This window comes from Scomber scombrus, chromosome 9 (genome assembly GCF_963691925.1).
Source record: "Scomber scombrus chromosome 9, fScoSco1.1, whole genome shotgun sequence".
Lineage (NCBI taxonomy): Eukaryota > Metazoa > Chordata > Actinopteri > Scombriformes > Scombridae > Scomber > Scomber scombrus.
Genome location: NC_084978.1, coordinates 27,229,939 through 27,248,292, shown reverse-complemented (window position 1 = coordinate 27,248,292; position 18,354 = coordinate 27,229,939).

Sequence of the window (18,354 nt, the reverse complement as noted above, 5' to 3'; positions counted from 1 at the left end):
TGAGCCCCTTTCTTGATGCAATGTTTGCTTATTTGTATAAATGGATAGGTGTAGATTCAAGCAATGTTTAACATGTGTTAGTTGTGTCTTTTTGTAAGGATTTAAGTCCCACATAAACTGAACGATGGAAACTTTTGCAAAAACAAAACTCTGCTCTGCTGAGCTGTCTCCAGCTCTCTGTAATCACCAATACTTTTTCTTGTATTATGCCAAACTTACAGTTTTGTTGTTCTCATTTACATTTCTGCTTCTTCAGCAACTTTTATTCCAAGTCAAAAAAGTTACCTGTTAGTGGAAAGCCATTCCTGGACTGCTGAACTGAGACATTGTAATAATTGTACTAGTGCATTGTCACCAAAAATACAGTTTAATGGTTGTGTTGTGTGATCATATGTTTACATTGGTATAACCCTCCTGTTGTCCTCAGGTCAATTTTACCCAGGAAGACAACAGATGTCAACTCAAAAATTAGGTATAATTTTATTTAAATGAGACCTCCAAAAATATGTATAAAACCTGTGGTATTAAGTTGAAATGGAGTTGGCTAAAAAGGTCTATGACAGAATTGGGTGATTATTTATACCTTATGCTTTATAAACAGTCACATCTGATCACGTCAATTTTGACCCAGAAGTACAAAAGTTGCGGGGTTGATGGGAAGACAACAGGAGGGCTTAAGGTACATCCTAAGATGCATTAGGACACATTATCAGTGATGTTCCTGAGACAATCGGATGTTTCGGGTCTCGTAACATCGGACACACTCAATCAGGTGACCCAGCAGACTTTTGTACCAGCAAAATTGGCCCACGGTTCAGACCTAATGATCTAAAGCCGCCTAGAGGAGGTCTTCTTCTTCCACAGCCTCTACGGAGGACTTGATGGCTCTTCTTTTACTACCTCCTATGATGCCAAGAAAGGTATAGAGCTTGCACAGTGAGCGACTGGCAAAGCCTCTACATCCTACCTCAATGGGCTCACAGCGACCTTTCCAGCCACGACTCCTACACTACTCCATCAGTTTTTGGTACTTGGTACTTCAATGCGGTCCTCCCAGGGGACAGTCAGCTCTACCAGGAGCACCTGTTTAGAGGAGGTAGTATAAAAGGTAATAGTGGATAGTTAAAAGTGTTGAAAAAAGGTATCTTCTTCCTACTCACTGTCACATAGCGCCAACCATGACTTTGCAAACTAACATTACATCATTATTTCCAAATACTCAGTTTTCTTTGTCCAACACATCGTTTTTCTTCATTTTCTGATGATGGAGACCCTTTTTGAGAGCATATCATTGTCTATTACTGGGTCAGCTCCTGTAATAGACGATAATATGTCATTTGAAAGTGGCTGAAATGCCAAGCAGAACAACAGCCTTTGTTATGAGGGATAAGAGGATTTTTTCCCCCTCTAATATTAATCTTGTCTGAATGTGGCTTCAGAAGGTCTCGCCTTTATTGCGGATGTGCTCTTAGGATCAAAGAGGAAGGGCTTTTTGTACTGATGTGAAACCTTCGTTCAAAGAGAAATCTAGCATCTGTAGAGGAGGCAGAAATACTAATATACCAAGGAAACAGTAGTTTCATTGTTTCTATTTTTTGTTCCTGTTATCATTGGGCAGCATCATTGGGAATGTAGTCATCCACCAAGTGGATGTACAATGTAGAAATAGAGGATACAACTAAAAAGTCATGTCGTCATAAAATACACATTTTTTGACAGGTCTGAGTGGTTTCTGTGGCATTATTTGAACACTGTAAAGTCACCATTAAAATAAATAACAGGGAAACAATAATTCAGGGTCAAGGCGTTCGAGTATTGATTAATTTTAGAGGGTGGAAATACAATCTATTAATCGCTATCATATCCATCACGTCAAAGGTGGATGACACTGACTGGAGCAGATCCGATTTTTAATTAAAGACTTCTATCTGCCTCATATATCAGTCAACTCTAACACCTGTCTGCTATCCTATCATACCCCTCTTCCTCTTTTCCCTTTTTTCCCTAATCTCTCCTTCAATAGTCAGAGCCTCGCGTTCCTCTTATTTTATCTCTCATTTCCTCTTCATCATTTCCCATCTCTTCTTCTCTTATCATAGCATCCTTACTTTGTCCCCTTCCTCTCATCCATCTCTCTTCCCTCTGTCAGTCTCTCTCATCACACCCTCCACGTCTTTGAGCCACTTACCAGTCCTCTTGTACTGTCAAGCCTTTGAAATATAGATCAGGCTTCATTAACTACATGCCTGTCTATTTCTCAATTACCGCTTAAAAAAATAAATAAAACACCCATTCCCCTACCTTTCTTGCTCCTTGCACACTTGTTCGCTCTCTCATTCTCCTTTCAGCACTCCCTTTCATCCATCTCTTGCCCTTTACCTGCCTATCAATCCGCCTCACCTTGTTTGTCTCTGTAATTTCTCCACATTGTTGTCCTACTGAGCCAAAGAAGGCCACATGAAGCTGGAGAATACTCTCAACACACACACACACACACACACAAACTCGCCACCACCACTCCATCCGTCTGTCTCTCTATCGCTCTTATTATCTCCTCGGTAACAGTCCCCATGGTAATAGCGTAGCTGCGAATCCAGGACAGAGGAGGTGATACCTTTCAGAAGAGAAGAGAGGGAGCCCGAGATAGAAAGGAGCGAGGAAATGGGATGAGAGAGGCGAAGGAAGCTGAGAAGACTTTTCAGAGCAGGTGTGAGAGAGAGAGAAACAGAAAGAAAAAGGGTCAGAGGGACACAAGATGGTATGAGAATAAGGAGGGAAGGGCAAAGAAGTTGATATAAGAGATACAGAATGATTAGATAGCAGTTATAGTTAGTTAAGGAGCAGTTATTGATAATGTAATAACTTTGATTTTTTAAGTAACATATTATCTCTCTAAATAAAACAATGGATACTGTGGAAAGGATCAATTATTCATGACAAGTTCATCCAGTACAAAGTTAAAAGAAACACCCCACGGCTAATTTATATCTTAACTAGCAAGGTCACCAACACCAGTACTATTAAAACAAAGAGCCAACCTGGAAACTCTTAAGTAAACTGTTGTCTCACCAGGAGGTTGCTATGATGTTTTAGTTTACTCATAGCTAGAAGCAATAGCATGCATTTGTCTTATGTGTCTTTTCAGCAGACCTATGCTGTGTACTGACAATATTTTGAGTGAGAGTCAAAAAGTTGAGTGTGGAACTGTGAACACTTCTCGCCCTCAACAGTCGCCGTCTTGGCTTTATAGCGTAAGAGGAGGGACCACTTTTCACAAAGCACCGCTATACTGTTGTCACAGATAAACCATCAGTAGATTTATTGGGTTAATTTAGCAGTCTGTAATGATTAGGTACCGCAAACAATAACTAGCTTGCTAACGCTCGCTTGCTAACTACCTAATTGTCATTTATTATATGAAAAATCTCTCTTGCAGAAGTTGATTAGAGCCACTCATGGCTAGAACATGGAGAAAACTTGTAATGACATATATATGTATTAACTGTGACATTAATGTATCCAGTACAGCTCTCTTGTGTGTTTGGTTAAATGCAAATAGACCTATATTTAGCTGAAATACCTTTCTATAAATGCATGGATAAAGATTTACATTCATTATCATTATGTGTAATTCCTGCATCAGATTTAGGGGTCGAAACAATAAGCTAAAAGAGGCTAAGATAATCAGTGTTGGGCACGTTACTTTGATAAATTAATTAATTATAGATACAGATATAGATCATTACTTCTCCCAAAAAGTAACTGAGTTAATAACTGAGTTACATCAATATCAAAGTAATTAATTACCAGGAAAAGTAACTATTACGTTACTTTTTAAAAAATTGTTCAAATATGTCAACAACAACTGGCCCAAAACACGTTCAAAATTAAACGCTGTTTATTTATAACGCCATTATTCCCATCACTGAAGATAATCATTCAATGCAATACAGTCCAAACTTGATGAAAGTTAGACACTTAGATCTACGCACTCTACTTTTGAGTTTTGGGTCTATCAGGCCTTCATCATTCAACTAAGAGATCTATGCAATATTCATTTTATTTTTGAACTTTCGGTCTAAGTGTGATGAAATCTCTTTCATCAAGTTTGGACTCATTGAAGTTTCCAGTACCTCACACAGAGCGGTGGTCATCCTGAATTATTCAGAGCAACACCAAAATTTTGATTATTGCAGGTTTGACTACAGCTGAAAACACTTATAAAGAAGGAAGATATGTTTCTGATAAAACATTACATAATATTTCAACCCAGATAAAATGTAACATTTATTACTCTGGCAGTGACGGTGATAACAGTTATTACTGCAGCATTTATTACTTTTTGGTTTGCTACTTCTAGATGAAACACTTCTGTGGGCAGAGTGAGAGCAAAAGGAGGGCTAAGAAAGTAAAGAAAGGATATAAAGGGACGGAGAGAGACAACGATGGATAAGTAGAAGAGACAAGTAGAGGAAGGAGCAGGAAAAAAGAAAAGACAGCTATTCAAGACATGAGGTGGTGGGAGGACACACACACACGCAAACGCACACACCATCTGAGCCCTCCTGTACTAAGCTCCTGTTCTCCCAAGAGTTAGAGAGACAGAGGGTGTGTGAGTGTGTGTGTGCATGTGTGTGTGTGTGTGTGTGTGTGTGTGTGTGTGTGTGTGTGTGTTGGACCAAATCCCAGGTATAGTGGGCGGGATTTGTGTATTTCTCTTCCTCTTAATGTCGAAATGCCACCTCTCTTTTTGTTTGGAAGCATGATCTGTGTATGTGTGTGTGTGTGTGTGAGAGAGAGAGGGAGATCTTCTGGTGTTAAAAAAAAGAAAATATATCTGTGTGGATTGGTGTGTGTGGTCTGTGTGTGTGTGTGTGTATGTAAGTTTCTGATACCACAACATTAAGTTTATGCCAAGTTCGTCCTGATACGGATCTCTGCAGGTACAATGCTATATAGTCTTTTCTATGATGCGTCTATAACACTTCCAAACAAGTGACATATTGATGTCATACTATTGTTGCTATGATACATGTTGTTCCTTTGTCTCTTTGCAATAAATAGCATTTAAATGATATAGGTACAGAGGCACAGAGGTATATTCTTAGGCTATATATTCAGTATCAAGATCAGGACTGATCTTACTCAGTAATAATGCCAAATACCGATATGACACTTAACACTGTACCTCTCATTATGACTATATGCAATTTCTATCAGTAAATGCAGTCTATTTTAGACACTTAACCTCCCAAATTTGATCCAACAAAGATATTATCCTATTTACTGTACGTCATATACAACCTGCTGAATGTTAGTATTCAGCATTCAGTCTTCGATATTTAAAATTATTACAAACCAGTGACTGGTGACTTTTGACAGACTGCAGAATGCCTGCACAACTCTAACGATGACGACCATAAATTTCCAATAGCCGAGTTGGATAAGCCGTTTTTTTTTTAGTCATTTCAGGTACTCCCCAAATTATTTTGTTGTTAGTTCTACATGATTTTTATTACCACCGAGCCTTATGGTTGTACCAGCTTCTAACAGGCCACTACATACTGCATAATGACCAACAAACAGGCAAAGGATACTGGCCTTTTCTGAACCTCTGTGTCCACTTGTCCCCCCACAGTGCACACACTCCTCTTGGTAGTCGAGCCGACCCGTTTCAGCCCACTTCTTTGGTTGCCAACTGTGCAGTGATTGTTGGTTTCAGTTCATTCAGGTTAACAGATAGACACAGACAGAAACCAAACCAAGATACTCCATGGATGAAGATTATCACCCATTGTTCATGACAGTTTTGCGGAAGGAGTTCCTCATTATCACCTGCATCTCTTGTGTGTTTGTATCTCTACTTTTGCTTGATTTTCTCTGGCATCTGCCCTGTCATAGGCTGATATTAGATAAGAATTGTCGTCTTGACAACAAATAAATTACAACTTGTGACAGACAATGTACTAATGCTGACATTTGGTTTGTTTCACTCAAACACATGGCTTTAGGGAAACGGTTGCAGGAAAGTGGCAACCACCAAAACAAAGTGGAAGATTGCAGAAATCCATCTGGCAAGCAATAGAAGAGATACAAGCATAGTAGTTTCTTTTGACTTGTATACGTTTTGTATAACCTGGTTCCTTTAAAAGCTTAATGACAAATCAGAATATTGACAGAACCTAACAGGACAAAAATTTATGGGACACACAATAACAGCTAATCAAGCTAAAACGTTACTTTCTCCTCATCTCTGTGACTAAATGTGCCCATGGGAATTTGATTGACAAATCTGTTAACAATCTCTCTTGGGGGGACACAACAAATGCTTTGGCAATAATCAATATTTATCAGACACTTCCCATCTCTGTGACGTACCTGTGCATTAACACCTTAAGAGTAAGACTTAACATGAAGTGCTATCAGCTATAACTGACCTCCCTCTCTCCAGTTTTTGCTTGTAAAACCTGTTCAATTCATAACATGAATCAAGATATCATCAAAAGAGGAGATATGTGAGAAAACAGGAGGGATGACACTGAAATAGTGTTAGCATCAATGATGTATTATGTTTAGCATCACCAATTTTAGCACTTTAGTGAATAGGCAAGAACATTTTGCAGTGCCACCAGGCTTGAATAGTTCACGAGTGCTAAGTGTACACATGGAGATTTGTGTATCTCATTCATGCTCATTCTTGCTGTTGCTAAATTGACTTGACACTATCTCTGTGTACTACATCCTGTCTTCTCCGTTCTCTCCTTAATCTTCTATTTTGGTTATACACCCTTCTTCCCTTCTCTCGCATGGACCGAGGGGAAAAAGGAGAACGAATGGGAAGACAACTTAAGACAAAAAGAAAGAAGATGAGACATCTGGTAAATCATTTAGCAGACAAGAACAGGTGGCTCTCTCATCCCCCCACGTCATCCATAATTTTACAGGGTAAAATATTTATTGGGCTGCCACAAAACGAGGCACTCATAATTTGGTTTCCGCGCATGGTGGCACTCAGGCTCATTACAAGTAAATATTATGCGCCATATGCTTTAATTTTTACTGACTTATGTCCTACAAACTAATGCGCCATTACCAAGGGAGGACAGGAGATGAGAGGGGAGGGTTAGCTTTGTCAGTTCAAAGAAACTGAGAACAGAAGAGAAGGAGGAGGAGAAGAAGATGTTGTTGGTAACCTGTCATCTCTGCAGGTAATTGATTTTGGTGGTGAATGGATACATCACTTGTCACTAAACCAAACTATGTCTTCAAGTTTGTCCTTGCAAACAGCAGTTGATATAACAATATCTGCTCAAGGGCCACTTACTCACTTGTTCTAGAGATTTCATATCACGCTGTTTTCATGGACCTGTAGATGTTCAGACTTTCCATTACTTGGAGCACATTTAGGACTTTCTCTTCCATGTTGGCTTAAAAGTAACAACAACAAAATTGCTAAGCAAATGTCATCTGCTACCAAAGGTCATGTGATATGGTCGAAATCTCCAGAGCAAGCAAGTGGTCTTTGAGTGGAGATAATGTATATTCAGTTAGGCATGATGGAGTTAGTTGTGCTTTTTGAAGCTGTTTAAACCAGCTAAACTTGATCGTTGCTTTGAAGAACACATTCATGTATTTCTGTAGTGCTACCTGAGTTTAAATAAGAGGTATGATAAATCACTTTGAACTGAACAGAACAAACCAGATTCAAATCAGCAGAGATTTATAGTCTTTCTTTTTTGTCTAAGACTGTATAATTATAAGTGCATATCTGTTAGTACATTAGTCTGTAATCAAATCATCTTTCATAAAGCTGTGAGATTAAAGCAGTGTTTCTGACAGTTTCTGGTTTCAACTATTACATTGAGTTCACTACAAAACTGGGCCGATACATGTACTGTTTATGTGGTTAGTAATGGTGTACGTCACTGAGCTGATAGTGGGTGTTAAAGATTGATTTGTACCTAACACCACTTGTTCAAATGGCATAGTTCCCATGTGGCTAAACAGACAAGAGCCTGAAACAAACATTTAATATTTGAGCAATATTTGGAGGTACTTTTGATTTTTTGATGTGGCAAATTTCAACTCTAGGCTCACTCACTAGCTGTGATGGAGCTATAAACTATATTTCACATATTTGTATTAGGAAGTGGGATTAGTGACTTTGGACAGAAAAGCCAAGACCGGTCACATCTTCAGCTGGCATCACATGTGAATGGCATCCTTGAGCTTTTTCCACTGGCTCCTGGTGGACGACTCTGACCCTTTAAGACCAATGGATCCAAGACATGGTTCAGAATCCCTCCCCCCATGTTTCATGTTTTGTACCTACTTCCTGTTTTATTTTTTATGTGTACCTTTCTGTTGATTCCTATGTTACTTCATGTTACCTGAGTTCCCTCCCTTTTTCCCACACACCTGACTTAATCTATGAATGGTACTCGTGTTAAGAGTTTTGTTCTGCCCTCTGCATCTGGGTCCTTGCTTCATACTAAAGTGTTAGAACAATACTGTATCGTGAGACTGATGTGTTGTACATTGGGTTAGGGTTAGGGTTAGGGTTAGGAGCATCCACCTTAACCCTGTAGTGTAATTAGATTCTTGATTAGGCACATGACCGATGGCATAGTTTGACTTATCTTTGGTGGCTATGTACAAAGGATGCATAGCTATGCCTTAAGCCCTTGTAGCAGAATTATACATCCATGTTGAAAGAGTTAAAGAGAAGAAAGTGAGTGAGGAGATGACAGAGAGCCAGTGTAAGCTGTGAGAAAGCAGCAGAGCAGAAATCTAATGTGTCCACTCTTTTGATTTTAAAGGGCATTTGGACTTGAGGCACTGAAATGAAGTGAATATGCGAACTAATTGACTTACTTTACATTCCGAGCAGACACTGTACATCCTAATTAATATAGTGATACTGCTCTACTGAGCCTCTTAGCCAGTGGACAATGGGCGATTAATGGCCCCCACTGTTAAGGTGCCAAAAGGAACTACTACTGTGCCTCTATGTGTAGAAATTACCTCTCTTCAGGGACATGTCATCTGGGGAAAATGGACACTCAAATTGTCACACTACCTAAATACATCTTCACAAGGCTAGTTAAGCCTCAGAACAAAAGATGACAATTACATTTATTGTATTTATTGAAGTTTATACACTTATGACTGCAATTTACTTGTCTTCAGACTGTCTGCAATGGAGCAACTAGGCCAATCTAAAATACCTTTGTAAAGGCAATGTAGAAAATTGTGTTTTGGAGGTAAAAAGATTTCCTTAATGTCAGCTGTTTGTTCAGTCCAAATATATGAAGAAGTGATCAGCTCTGTCTTAGCAGTATGGTCACTCCATCAGCTTTTTTATACCTGCTAAATCATCCTGTGAACTGGCATTGGCTGTTTTTGTATGTGAGGATAAAACCACACAGGGAAGATGGAGATTTTGCAAATAAGAATAGCATCATTCATCAAGCTAATGTTTTCTCACCTAAGTAGATAATTGATTGTTTAGAAGAGCACACTCTTTAAATCTACTTCAGGCTGTATAACTAAAACAGTTAACCACTCAGTATAATCAGGCGTGTTAACTAATCTCGGGAGTGGTGGGACTCATAAATTCTTCTCAATGTGGCGGTGTCTGAATTTTGTGTGTGGATTAAAAGTAATACACATTTTCAGCAGGTAATGGATAACAACCATGTAAGGCCACAGTGAGGTTACGTCGAATTTAGCAAAGTAATTCATCCGATCACCACTGTTAATGGTGTTTTGGACAGTACTGGGCAACTTTCAAGTATTCCCATTACCTAATGTAGCTTGTAGCTTAATAGCGAAGCCAGTTTTGCATAAATCTCTCATATTTCAGATTTGGCCCCATTTTTTGCAAGCAGCAAAGCACACAGCAGGAATTGGGAAAGCCTATAAGTGAAGTCAATCATTTTTGCACAAAAGGATGATAGATACAAGGTGCTTTGATATTGGCTAGCGCTAGTGAATTTCAAGCAGAAAATGAATAAACTCATAGCCTACAGAGGGGTTTTCAGTGAAGGATAGCTTATTAACATCTTTAACTGAAGAAGAACATTCTGGCTTTAAAAAAGTCTTGCCTGTAAAACTAAAAGTAATAAAGAAATAAGCTTGGAAATATCTGGCTGAGTAAAACAAGCACAATATATTGGCAAAGTGGGAGGAAAACATGGGTCCCAGAAGTATTTTATTCATTATAAATCCTTTCTCTTCATCAGCTTTTGTAGATATAATTTAAAGGATGGATTCACATGTTTTCAATTTCGCCTTAGAACAACAATCAAATGCCCAAATGAACATTGAAATAGTTTTTTTTATTGCTGTAATCATTCCTCTTGTTCATACTGACCATTAGAAGATCCATTCATAATGCACTTACGATATGAGTGATGGAGGACAAAACCCACAATCCACCTTCTGTGTTAAAAATGGAATTAAAAGTTTATGTGAACTTATATGAAGCCTCTATTGTCAAAATGAGTGAAATCAAGTAGATGTCTTTCAACGTTAGAGTCCCTCTTTATGTTATTATACTTGCACCACAGTTCAACTGGGAGACAATGTCCGAGGAAACACAAAGAGGAAATGTGATGCTAAAAATACTGTAAATATCCTTTAACTCTAAATATGGGCACCTGACTGTTGTGTTAAGACACATTGTGAACCTACACATTACCTGAATAACCTGAAAAGTTTAATTCCCAATCAAACCTTCTAGTCCCCCAACTACCAATTTATTGGAAAACCTGTTTAACCTGTTTAAAGTGACTGGATTTGTTGTACCATGCGAGTTTGATGGATTTTGACATTTTGAATGTACCTGATATGAAAACATGCACTTTAATCCCACTCATCTAATAATAAAGTCTGATCAAAATAAATACTAGACATCTGATTGACTACTCTTAGTATTACAGTGAGGTCCTGCTATCATATGTGCCACAATGCTGTTTAGAGGCTAGATTAAAATAGCAGTTTTACGTTTTGGGAATATTTTTTTATGTTTTCTTGCTGAGACTTGACTAAGAATAGTGCTCAAGGTCCAAGTCAGTTTACTTGATTATAATCGATTTATCATCCATCCATAATGGACTAAAACAATCAGTCTACTTTAATTATAGTATTACTATAGTGATTCTGTGTAGTTTAGATACTCAATTTCCAAAATATGTCAAAGCATATGTTAAACAGTGTTACTGGGTGTCTTACCATGTATTTATTTTTCCTAGTAGCATTATTGAGATGGGTTATCCATGCAAAAATCCACTGATTTGCTTCATATTAATTGTCAGTTTCCTCACAACTGCACGGCATTACAGGGATGAATTGAAAAGAGAATTTTATATTTTCAGCTGGATCGTCATCAGTGGAAGACATCAATAAGTCATCCCTCATTGGCCTAAGAATCTCATCTGACTCACAGCTACATATTAATTATGTTAATACGTGTGTGTATTGAATATTTCTTTCTGGGAGATATATGCCAAGGCTTTGTGATCTAAAGGAGCAAAACCTACCTTATAGCAGCACAAACACGCCTTTTTCTCTGATCTTACTCAATCAATATTCATGAACACAGGCTTTAGCCAAAGCTAGAAAATCCAAAAAAAAACAAGTCTTTTACTCTCTATAAGATGAAGAGACGTCATTTCACTACATTACGGTCATGCTCTGCCATTAAAGAAAGACAAAAAAAAGACAGTTAAATTATGTTCCATCTGGCTCCTCTACAGTGGAAGACATTATATTCCACTTCATCCATTTAGAGTTTCTCGCTGAGTCATCCTCCGAATGCCACTTGGTGAATCTGTGTTACGTAGGAGGTATGAAGTGATCAATGGCTGAAAATAATGGATTTTGTATTTACTAGTAGGAGGGCAAACAAGTAACAGAAGATTGTTTAAAGGCCGCAGTGAAGATGACATTCAGAGTAACTGTGTGTGAAAAACAGATTTTCTCTTTTTTCTTATTTTGGAAGTGGGCATTCTTGTCAGATGAAGTCTTCCTCTCACACTCTCTAGAGTCCATTAAGAGAGGTTACCTGCATTTCTAATTAGTTTTCTCTTCTGGCATTAAACATTATTAAAGAGGCACTCTGACTTTACATGTTAAGATCAGTTCATGTGTCACAAGGAGTACTACTATGTCAGGTCTTGGCAAATAACACTGATGATGTGATCTGTTACCTCAGCTTCAATTATTAACAGAAAGGCTGCATTATTTAGGATGTGTGTAGTTTGAAAGACATTGGAGAATAGGGTTAAATAAAATACACTGACTTGTGGGAAATGTAGGATTCAGTATGATCACACTAGATTCTAAAAGCCAGGATATCTTGGCCTCTGCTGCTGTTTTTTATGTCCTCACTTGCAAGTCCATACATTTTATGGAGGTGCAATATTAAATTGCTTGATACCCAGTGTTACCCCAACCAGCACAGATGTCCATGTGTGGAGCAAGGGTCTGTTTCTTGCAGTGGGAGAATCTGTAGTCAAGATGCAATGCAACAGCTGCTTTGTGGGTTTACCACCTGTGATATAAATTACAGATGTCCAATTAAATGGTAAAACCAAACATGTTTGTAACAGACCTAGGAATTAGGGACTTTGGCAACAGAGCAGATTCTTGACCCATTTAGTATTTCCATTTCAAGTTTTGCATAAAAAGCAGCAAGAAAGCAAAAAAAGTTTTTACGCCTGGCTGAATATAACGCCTGGTGTATAGATGAAAATAACATGTGACAAAGTGACATGAAAACAGACTTAGTGAAAAAGTCATGACATATATGAAGCATGTGACTGAAGCGCACAGTAAAGGTAGAGTCAGTCATTCTGGAGAAAGATTGTTGATGTTTGAACTAAACAGCCAATCAAAAATACCCCTCCCTTCATGCACCTTCAGCTGCTCCTTTACCAAAATTCATGGACTTGTATTGCCAAGGCAACGACTAAAAGAGAAATATGGTAGAATCCAGAGTGATACATACACACATACAAATACATATGAGCTTAATAACCCATCCACACTCTCCGCCTTGTTGTGGTTTCCCTAGACCTGCGTTCAGCATTTCTGTCTACAGAAGCAGCCATCTGTCAGCTGCAGCTCCTGAAGAGCTGAGAGGACAGCGACCTATCCTTTTTAATAAGAAATACTATGTGAATTGACAACAGCCTCTCCCTCTCCAGTTTGCCAGCCCTCCTCCACCATTAAACTGGTGCTGGAGCCTCATTTATAACTATTGCGTATGCACAAAACAGGGCCTAAAGATGTGTACACCACTTCCCACGCAAAAGATGAGAAATTGACAACACAGATGATGAGGTGGTGAATTGAAACCAGATTATTTAATGACACCTCTCACACAGCTTAATTTCACTTAATATCAACGTTCATAAACATTCAAACCAGCAGCATTACTTGAATTTGTAGTGACCAACAACTATTCCATAAGCACCTTTTAATTTGAAAAGATATAAGTTAACTCAAATCATAAATCAAAGTCTGCTCAATATTTCGTCAGTGCTATCTCAGCATCACATTCCCAAACCCTGGAGCGCAGAGGAGAAGAATGTTCTGTGCGGTAATTAAGTGATGAAATTATTATCATCAGCTGTAGAAATCCAAGATTACATCACATAACACTAAATAATTGTAAAACAAAGTGTAAATAGTATTTAATAGTATCTCCTAATACTGTGCATATGTCGAGTGTGGTTTCAATCACTGCAGTGAACACAACTATGCTGTCACTGGATTCACTGCAATGGTTGCCACACACACACACTCGTCAGTCAACTCATCCGGCACATCTTCACCACCAACACACATATATGGAATGTGTAAATTAGCAAAGTTTGGAAATAAAACTGTCGACAGCTCTTGCTACACTCCATATACTCATTATTAGCCTTAAAGCAGACCAAGTTAACTATAAGAAAAAACAACATAAATTGTTTTCACCTGTCAATCTTCCAACCTTAAAGACTGGTGGATACCACTGATTGACACCATCATTTTGCCAATGTGTGAAGCAATCAGTCTGATTGCTGTAGACATGTAAATACCGCTGTGACTCTTGTGCATAATACCGCATGATGGATGGACTGGCGCTCCTAGAAGACTACACAAATGGAAGGATTAGGAGGGAATGAGTGTTCAGGGACCATGAAGATTTCCTGGCCTATGGTGATGACTGGCTAATAAGCCGATTTAGATTCCCTAGAGCCGTGCTCTTGGAACTATCTGCTGAATTGGTTCCAGTAAGACAGACCAATCCGACAGTGCTGCGCCATCCTGGTACATATACAGGTACTAATCACTTTTCTGGCAATCAGTTGTTACCAGCAGGAATTAGATGACAGGTCTGTGTTTGATATCAGTTACGCAATATGTTTACCTTTCTGCCCACAGACGCTTTTGGGGAATAATATAATTCTGTTAAACTCTATCGTTAGGTTTAGGATATTGCAACTGCCCCTAGGTGCAATATTGCCAGCCGACTCATCATTAAAATGAGCAGTAGATACACCAGGTTTCCTTACACTGTGGGAGAACAGGCCAACATTAAGGGGCAACATTGTATGGTTTTCCCAAATGTAATTGACACAACTGACTGCACTCATATTGCTATAAGGGCTCCATATGAAAATGAATTTGCCTACATTAAGTGGAAACGTGCATTCAATTAATATCCAAGTCATATATGACTCCACCATGGTCCTGGTGAATATGGTGGCTCAACATGTAAATCTTTTATTCTGAGGCATAGCAGTGTAGGGAAGAGGCTTCTTGGTAAGTTCATAAACAACTTGTGATGTATAAAGGGAAAGAATGGACAGATAGCGGACTGTGAAGAAATATTTGAATTTAACAAAAAGTGTATTGGATTAGAATTGCTGACTCTACCTTTATTAAGGATCGTGTTTTGCCGATTTTCTGCTACATTAGAATAGAAACATATTTATTGTATATCACCTCTCTAAGTTAACATATAACAGCAGGAGATTGACATGACATTAGCTAGTTCAGGCTTACAGACTTCACCTGCAACACCCACATGACATTCTCTTCTCACTTGAACATAAAGTACACCCAGATATCCTTTTGATTATGGTAGACTATAGTCAACCTGTCAGCGCTCTGTTGTGATTTTTACAGCTGTGCCTGCTGCCACAATACTCATCTGAAAACTATGCTGTCACTCCCTTCTACTGCAGCCACCATTGCTGCTTCCCCCCCTGAGATGGGGAGTCATTACCATCACTCCCCGCTGTGCTGAGCTTAGTGGGGAGTGACAAGGTCAGAACCTAGATGCCAAATATCAATGCTGAACACATTCTACTTTTGCCATTTCAGAAAAGTTGGCTGGCTGAGATACTGTTGCCACATGATATTTGAGTGATTAAAATGGCTTTTGGTATTAAAGGGGAAACTAAGCTATACTAACCAAATAAAAAATTAAATAATAAATAATAAAATAATAACTAACTAATAGCCAATTATGTGTGCAATTATGTGTGCTACTGTGTCAAAAATTAAATGAGTCACAGAAACAGCATTGATAGCAATGACTTTAATGAAACTTTGTCAGTCTTTGTCAAGCAAACAATGAACAAAGTCACAAGGAACAAACAATATACACATACACAGTACTCAAGTGGGTGAGATCTGCATAATTAAAACCAGAACAGCGCTGCACAACACCGTCAAGAGACCCATTAGTCTTTCACAGCAGGAACTCTGAGCAATTCCTAAAGTTGGCTGTGCATCAACAAACCTCTACCACACACCTTTCACTTGAAAGGGGGAAATTTAACAGCAGTGAGATCAAACTGCAAACGTTCACATGTCCAGTCAACTGAGTTCATCCTGGGGTTATACACTTTGCCAGGGGCCAATCTTCCCCAAATAAAATGTTTTTTGGTGGGTGGTTTGATTTAGTTTGAAGTGTGTTTGACTTATCTCGCTTGACTCTTTTAAAAATATGATTCCAAGGTGCAGACAGCAACTTCAAAGATAAGGAACATAAGGTAAGGCATAGGTCAACCTGCCCTAACTGTCATTTTTAAACTTTTTGTATTGAGGTTAAGGTGACTGACATGGTGACATAGCAAAAAAAAAAAAACTAAACTCATTCTGTTTTAGTTACACAAGGACACTGCCAATTCCTACCTATCCATAGCTGGTCACCATTATTGAGCTGCTGCCCTTAATCAGACAAGGGTTAAGTGCTGGAGCAGGAGAACTATAGTTCAGCACTGTACTCTATTTGATTTAGTAGAGGTGCAGTTGATTTATAGTGCCAGAAACTCAGACATTTCCCTCAAGTGGGAATAGTACTTGCAAGAAAAGATAAATCAGATTTTTAACATATCACAGTAGGTTGCAAGGAATCCCAGACGCATGTACAAAGCATCTTTAAAAAGTCCTGTAAACATTTTGAGAGAGGTGAAAACAGTCTTTAAGTTGACATCGTTTGACGTATTGCGATGCAGTCCACGTCGTTTGAAGAGTTGTTTAATGTGACAATATTCTTGTTCCGTGTCACGTTAAGAAAACTCCTGAGAGTCTATTAGAACTGAAAAATTACATTTTTCAACACTGGGTTAAGCATCTCTCCCTCTGTACTGACTGCTGTTTGATGACTGCCGTTTGATTTTTTTCAGGAGCTGCAGTCTACATTTATCATGTCCAACCTTTGAAACGTTTCCCAAAAGTAGAGGCAGTGTTTGAAAGATAAAAGAAAAAGTGCCCTGGGACAGGTCAGCAAGTCCCGCTGGCAGGAAAGTGATCCCCACACAGGCCAAATGCTGCAGTGCAAATGGCTGCTCGGTGAGATGACACTTTTTTTTTGATTGTGTCAGATTTACTGGGGCTGCACTCTGTCAAGACGCTTGAATATCCATTGAGAGCACTCACTGCTTCCACTGAAGTAATGTGAAAATTGGAAGAAATACTAGAAGATGTGCCTTATTGCAATTCGAGTGAACCCAGCTGAAAATAGGAGTCTCATGTCATGTCGTTGAAATACTCATTTTTACTCTCAGTATGAGTCATTCAACAAAAGCTTTGTTAGTGTGAATCCAATCCACTGTTATATGGTGTGCAAGAGCAAAAAACTAGAGTCAAAAGAATTCAAGGGCAGGGATGGTTTAGAGGGATTGTACGAATATCCAAAGTACAAGTGAAAGATGACATCACAAGAATTACAAAGGACGTCAGATTGGGTAAGAGTAAATAAAAGTAAGAGTCAAAAAAGATAGAATCACTAAAACTCAGTGTGCATTGCCCGGGGAAGGATGTGCTCCAATGTCTGCATGTAAAAAGAGTCAGGGAAACATATCCAAAGATGACGATGCAGATTTCTATGCTTCACCCAATTTACCATTCAAACCATTTAATCCAACAGAGACCCGGAGGATTACTGCTACAAGACTGTGACGTCGCACACACACACTGCTAATTTGTCATGATAACCCCATCTTCTTTGAAATATGCTTAGAAGCTGTTAATTTGCTTTGATTTATATGTTTTGGGGGACACGTTGGCTGGAGATTTTTATTCCGATCAAGGAAGATTGATACTTTTATATCAAGCAGCAGTTGTAGGAAGGTGGTTGGGATGGATGGTTGGTTCAACATTTACAATGAACCTTTTGTAGATGTGTTAAGTAGGATTAATATTATTATATTATCTCACAAAATGCATCTGCCAGTTCAAATTAGTTGTAACTTTATGTGTACTCGGGTAGTCTAAAATTAAATGTCACAAACTGTAGCTTGAATTGGTTGTCATTTGTATATGGATTAAAAATTTAACCAGAGATCTACCTTCAGGCTCAGTGGCTATAGAGCTTCTGCTATTGTGAAAAATGTAATGAAAATCAATGAAATAATTCTAGAAATGATTAACTAAATATTATGAAGTAATTTCTTGCAAGCAAAAATAATACATAGAGACAGCTAAACTGCCCAAGTCTATCAAATTAACCAACAAAGACTGGTTTCTGGTTTGAAAATGAAAAAAATCTGACCTCTGTAGTCCACTCCTCATCTCTGCTTGAGGCAAGCGGTTCAAGGCTACATCCACCACTGTAAGCATAACACGCCTGAATCTCAGACTGAACTGTCTGCAGCAGAGTTGCATAATGTATGAGGCTGGTTTTGATAAGGAAGAAGAATGTGTGGAATAAAAAAAGACAATATCTCTGGTTCGGCTGCATTGATTTTGATACCTATTTTTTTTTTTTTGACTGTCCATTGTGTGTTGCAGGAGTTCAATGCAAAACCGATGGAGTCTTCATTTAAATGTAACCATGATCTTTCCTTC